Below are 7,349 nucleotides of genomic sequence, written 5' to 3'. Positions count from 1 at the left end.
CGTTGGTGTACGGTTGACAGCGCGAAATTTGGGCGGCGGAAATCGTAACCTGGGTTGAAGTCCGGTACAGCGTTGACGTGACTGAAATTCGACGTTCCAAATTTTTCTGTTTACCTTGGGAATGTGCAGACGAGGAAATATTACTTCAGAAATTACGGGAAACAGATCTGCTCCAAGAAGTCACAGAACATTTTCTGCAAACTAAGTATGTTGGTATTATCTACTGAAATAGTGCTTGTTAACTGAGCGGGTGTAAGTTCGTAAATAGTCAATGCAGCTGAATAAACAATGTGCAGGCTTCCTTACATGTAAAGTGTCTCATGAATATTTTTCCTCATAATGAATCTTTCTTTTATCATAATAGACACATTCCTGTGGTTCAACAATTTACTGTCCATTAATTCCTCGACTGTACTATGTAAAAGACATTTCGATGCTAATGATCATCATCTTCCCGCAGAAGACACGACAGAATTTTGCCTATTAATCACTGAGAATCACGTTTGATGTAGAACTCCCTCTCTGGAGTCGAATATTTAATTTCACTACTTCTGTTTGACTCGTGGCGATAACATATTAGACCCTCTGGTGAAAAAAAGACCCGAACTATTTGAAACAGTTAACGTAGAAAAGGAAATCAGCGATCATAAAGCGGTTACTGCATCGATGATTTCAGCCCTAAATAGAAATATTAAGACAGGTAGGAAGATTTCTCTGTTTACCAAAAGTGACAAAATGCAGATTACAGAGTACCTAACGGCTCAAAACAAAAGTTTTGTCTCAAGTACAGATAGTGTTGAGGATCAGTGGACAAAGGTTCAAATGGCTCTGAGCACTATAGGACTCAACTGCTGTGGTCATTAGTCCCCTAGAACTTAGAACTACTTAAACCTAACTAACATAAAGACATCACACACATCCATGCCCGAGGCAGGATTCGAACCTGCGACCGTAGCAATCGCACGGTTCCGGACTGCGCGTTCAATGAATTCGAAAGTAAAGTTCTATGTACTGACTTGGCAGAAAATCCTAAGAAATTTTGGTCCTATGTCAAAGCGGTAGGTGGATCAAAACAAAACGTCTAGTCACTCTGCGACCAAAATGGTACTGAAACAGAGGATGACAGACTAAAGGCCGAAATACTAAATGTCTTTTTCCTAAGCTGTTTCACAGAGGAAGACTGCACTGTAGTTCCTTCTCTAGATTGTCGCACAGATTACAAAATGGTAGATATCGAAATAGACGACAGAGGGATAGAGAAACAAATAAAATCGCTCAAAAGAGGAAAGGCCGCTGGACCTGATGGGATACCAGTTCGATTTTACACAGAGTACGCGAAGGAACTTGCCCCCCTTCTTGCAGCGGTGTACCGTTGGTCTCTAGAAGAGCGTCGCGTTACAAAGGATTGGAAAAGGGCACAGGTCATCCCCGTTTTCAAGAAGGGACGTCAAACAGATGTGCAGAACTATAGACCTATATCTCTAACGTCGATCAGTTGTAGAATTTTGGAACACGTATTATGTTCGAGTATAATGACTTTTATGGAGACTAGAAATCTACTCTGTAGGGATCAGCATGGGTTTCGAAAAAGACGGTCGTGTGAAACCCAGCTATTCGTCCACTAGACTCAGAGAGCCATAGACACGGGTTCACAGGTAGATGCCGTGTTTCTTGACTTCCGCAAGGCGTTCGATACAGTTCCCCACAGTCGTTTAATGAACAAAGTAAGGGTATATGGACTATCAGACCAATTGTGTGATTGGATTGAAGAGTTCCTAGATAACAGAGTGCAGCATGTCATTCTCAATGGAGAGAAGTCTTCCGAAGTAAGGGTGATTTCAGGTGTGCCGCAGGGGAGTGTCGTAGGACCGTTGCTATTCACAATATATAGATAAATGAGCTTGTGGATGACATCGGAAGTTCACTGAGGCTTTTTGCGGATGATGCTGTGGTATATCGAGAGGTTGCAACTATGGAAAATTGTACTGAAATGCAGGAGGATCTGCAGCAAATTGACGCATGGTGCAGGGAATGGCAATTGAATCTCAATGTAGAAAAGTGTAATGTGCTGTGAATACATAGAAAGATATATCCCTTATCATTTACCTAAAAAATAGCGGGTCAGCAACTGGAAGCAGTTAATTCCATAAGTTATCTGGGAGTACGCATTAGGAGTGATTTAAAATGTATTGGTCATATAAAGTTGATCGTCGGTAAAACAGATGCCAGACTGAGATTCATTGGAAGAATTCTAAGGAAATGCAATCCGAAAACAAAGGAAGTAGGTTACAGTACGCTTGTTCGCCCACTGCTTGAATACTGCTCAACAGTGTGGGATCCGTACGAGATAGGGTAGATAGAAGAGATAGAGAAGATCCAACGGAGAGCACCGCTCTTCGTTACAGGATCATTTAGTAATCGCGAAAGCGTTACGGAGATGATAGATAAACTCCAGTGGAAGACTCTGCAGGAGAGACGCTCAGTAGCTCGGTACGGGCTTTTCTTAAAGTTTCGAGAACATACCTTCACCGAAGAGTTAAGCAGTATTTTGCTACCTCCTACGTATATCTCGAGAAGAGACCATGAGGATAAAATCAGAGAGATTAGGGCCCATACAGAGCCATACCGACAATGCTTTTTTCCACGAACAGTACGACACTGGAACAGAAGGGAGAACCGATAGAGGTACTCAGGGTACCCTCCGCCCCACACCGTCAGGTGGCTTGCGGAATATGGATGTAGATGTAGATGAATACATGAGAACTGTTCGCGCTGTTTCATTGATATAACACGGCAACAGATCGACAGTCTGTCGTGGCGGGTTAGGTCTGCAAGCGTACCACTCGTTCTATACTAACCGATAACAGTACAGGAACAAAGTGAAATACCTGCACCACATCGCTTTCACTCGAGTCCCATTACTCACCCACCATGACTCGTCGTCAATATTCTACTCCCCCGTGACGGCGTCGTGGCTCGCGTGGGGGCCGGGCACGGTATGGCATTCCTGAGTGCACTCCGATGGATTAAACGTTATGGAGATAGAGAAGAATCCAGTATGGGTGTGGTAACTGGAATGTAGCATGTAACAATGTCTGTCCAAGATAGTGAATTGTTCAACAAATCAAGGCAAAATTATTTTTTAAACGCGGTGCAGTTGAAACACACAACTGTGTTGCCCCGGTCGGTAGATAATTTCGGCCGGTTTCTGGAAGCCGAACTAGTTAGCAAACGTGCAGCCATCGAGGAGAAGTGACGACCGATTAGCGTTGGCCGTGCACAATGTCGGCCGTGACTGGCGGAATGTGGCTTTTTCCGACGAATCGTTATTTTTCTATTTTCAGTGTATTGGCTTTCGGGCCATGCCCATTCAACCATCTCAACAGTAATACCAATTATGACGTTGCAGAAGTAAGTACAACACAACGCCTAGTCCCCGAGCGGAAAAAATCGCCGTCCCGGCGGGGAATCGAACCCGCGCCCCTTCGCTTAGCAATTCGCCGCGCTGACCGCGCAGCCATCGAGGCGGACGCGAATCGGTATTGTTTTCCGCAAATGATGGTCCAGTACGAGTATACAAGCCGCTGTACGTCCGTTTCCACACCAAATATATCCACGAGCCATCTCGCATACCGAGCGAGGCTGAGCAGCGGTTAGCACACTGGACTCGCATTCGGGAGGACGACGGTTGAAACCCACGTCCGGCCATCCCGATTCAGGTTTTCCGTGATTTCCCTAAAAGGCTTCAGGCAAATGCCGGGATGGTTCCTTTGAAAGGGCTCTGTCGCCTTCCTTCCCCACCCTTCCTTAATCTGATGGAACCGATGACCTCACTGTCTGGTTCCCCTACTGCAAATCAACTAACTAAGAATTAACCATCTCGTAGTCTGTGACAGTTTGGGGCTGGATGTGTTCCCGACGACTTATAATACTTTCACAGGATAGACGGTCAACTTAGTGCTGCCCAGTATGCCCATATTATGAGTTGTATTATGGTTCCATCAGTGCGACAATTACATGAAATGTATGAGAAAAGTAATGAAACCGACAATACTACGAGCGACCTGACAATTCTGTGGTTGTTCTGCTTCTGTAAACCGGCGTGTTCATCTCTTCCATGTGCTCAGTCCGAGTTTCAGCTCCGTACAGCCATCACGTGAGTTTTTACAGCACTGTCAGTGAAGTTGCGTTTTGTTGTGTGTTACGAGACTGGAAGAGCGGAATTGAGAGCAACTTTATGCATCAAGTTTTGTGTTAAACTTGGGAAATCCTCGAGCGTGACCTTTGAAAAGTTGAAACAGGCCTATGGCACACATTATTTCTCAAAAGCACAAGGTTTCGTTTGGCACAAATCATTTTTGGAAGGTCGAGAACACGTTGAAGATGAACCTCGCTCAGGAAGACCTTCAACTTCAGAAACGGACGAACAAGTCGAACATGCGCGTGCTCCTGAGAGATCAAGCTGACGTTTAACAAACGCTGTGGTGGGTGACCTGTTGAACTCGAAACACTTTCACTGTACGTCAAATCTCCGAAGATTTACTCATGAGAAAGGTTTGTGCCAAAATGTGCAGAGAAACCTCACAACTGAGCTGAAGGACAGTCGAAGAAACGTGGGCGCTATCTTCTTGAGATGACTCTCAATGACCACGAATGGTTCATTCGTGTGATTACTGGTGATGAATCGTGGGTTTTTGAGTACGACCCTGAGACAAAGCGACGAAGTGAGGAGTGACACACTGAGACATCTCTTCGATCGGACAGAAGCTCGAATAAAAAATTGAAACAATTTGATTTGCTTTTTTGATAGCAGGGGTATTTGTTCCACCAGGACTAACTGTCAAAGATAATCTCAGAAAGTCTCTGGGAAAGGCTGAATCGAGTGAGGACGGACATTGCAGACAAGTGGACGCTGCACCGTGACAACGCCCCAAACCACAAGGCCACTTCCAACACGGAATTTTTGACCTCAAAGGGATTCCACTTGGTTTCACAGCTCCCTTATTTCAACTAATCTGAGACCTTGTGACTTTTTTATTTTCTAGGAATTGCAAAATGTGTTAAATGGACGTCATTTTGATACTCTGGAGAACATTCAAAAGAATGTGTCCCACACGTTAAAGGCCCTGCCAGCTGAAAGATTTCAGCGATGCAGACAAGACTGGGAACAACGGCTCCGCCGGTGTGCAGTTGCCGAAGAAAACTATTTTGAATGGGACAATATTACTGTTTGTAGGGTGAGTCACCTGAAATCACCGCTGGATATATTTCGTAAACCACATCAAATACTGACGAATCGATTCCACAGACCGAACGTGAGGAGAGGGGCTAGTGTAACTGGTTAATACAAACCATAAAAAAACGCACGGAAGTATGTTTTTTTAACACAAACCTACGTTTTTTTTAAATGGAACCCCGTCTCTGGCGTAATGAATGTCGTATACGCAGCAGTACATCTGGTGTAATGTCGCCGTAGGCTGCCACAATACGTTGTTTCATATCCTCTGGGGTTGTAGGCACATCATGGTACACATTCTCCTTTAACGTACCCCACTGAAAGAAGTCCAGAGGTGTAAGATCAGGAGAACGGGCTGGCCAATTTATGCGTCCTCCACGTCCTTTGAAACGCCCGTTGAACATCCTATCAAGGGTCAGCCTAGTGTTAATTGCGGAATGTGCAGGTGCACCATCATGCTGATACCACATACGTCGACGCGTTTCCAGTGGGACTTTTTCGAGCAACGTTGGCACGTCATTCTGTAGAAACGCGATGTATATTGCAGCTGTTTAGGTCCCTGCAATGAAGTGAGGACCATTGAGGTGGTCGCCAATGATTCCGCACCATACATTTACAGTCCACGGTCGCTGTCGCTCTACCTGTCTGAGCCAGCGAGTATTGTCCACGGACCAGTAATGCATGTTCCGTAGATTCACTGCCCCGTGGTTTGTGAAACCCGCTTCATTGGTAAACAGGTAGAACTGCAACGCATTCTCTGTTAATGCCTATTGACAGAATTGCACTCGACGATTAAAGTCATCACCATGTAATTGCTGATGTAGCGACACATGAAACGGGTGAAAGCGGTGACGATGCAGTATGCGCATGACACTACTTTGACTCAGTCCACCGGCTCTCGCAATGTCCCGTGTACTCATGTGTGGGTTCATGGCAACAGCAGCTAACACACCAACTGTACCCGCTCCTCCTGTGACGGGCCTGTTACGGACCCGTTTGCGTGCTACGACCATACCTGTTGCATACAGCTAGCGGTAGATGTTTTGCAATGTGCGGCACGTTCGATGCTCTCTGTCTGGGTACCGTTCTGCATACACCCTACAGGCTTCAGCTGCATTTCGACGACACTCGCCATAGATGAGTATCATCTCCGCCTTTTCAGAGTTCGAATACACCATGGTCACAGTTCCTACAACACTACACTGTCACAGACGTCTGGTAACACGGTGTACTACAGTTGGTCTGCGTGCGGAGACGAAGGCAGAATAACAATAGCAGCAAGCGCTACATGCGGACACTGCGACAGCTAGACCAAACCACAACAGTGCATTACAGCCACACTCGTAAACACGGTCGTCATCGTAAACATTTCGCTGCAGATGCTGCTCGCTGTTACAACACGCAACTGAACGTCGGAGGTTTCAAGCGTCAACTTTAGGTTACAATATCTCCGGATGTAATTAACATTTTATAATGCAACAAACGGCACTGATTACGTATTTATTTATATGTTCAGATGTGCTAACAAAACTAAATTAGTTCCATTTAAAAAAACCGAGGTTTGTGTTAAAATACATACTTCCGTGCATTTTTGTATGGTTTGTATTAAACAATTACACTAGCCCCTCTCCTCACGTTCGGTCTGCGGAATCGGTCCGTCAGTATTTGATGTGGTTTACGAAATATATCCAGCGGTAACGTTAGGTGACTCACCCTGTGTATGTGGAGTCTCCCCACTTGTCTAGTATAGGGTGCCTGAAGGATGCTGCGTTTTCGGAATGCTATACAACAATTCAAGCAAATAACATTAGCTGTTTTATTTCAACATAGCTGCTTGACAATACTTAACTTGTATTTACAAAGGTGTCACAAGAGATGGGCGACATGAAATGTAAATGTTCTTCGCTGTAGATGATGTCCATACAAGCAATGGATATGGATCACTAATAACTGTTCTCGTAGCACTCTCTGCTAGGCCGTGTTAATACTGTCCACTGATGTCTGGTCGAGGCTGGCAGGAGCGGCTCTTTATTCACTTATTGTAGAGGTCGCTCCTGTCGTGGAGCGGTACTCGTGAGCGGTTTATTGGCTAACGTTGCCTTCTCTGGTCTTG

Source organism: Schistocerca gregaria, chromosome 5 (assembly GCF_023897955.1).
Source record: "Schistocerca gregaria isolate iqSchGreg1 chromosome 5, iqSchGreg1.2, whole genome shotgun sequence".
Classification (NCBI taxonomy): domain Eukaryota; kingdom Metazoa; phylum Arthropoda; class Insecta; order Orthoptera; family Acrididae; genus Schistocerca; species Schistocerca gregaria.
Note: the sequence above shows the minus strand (reverse complement) of the source record.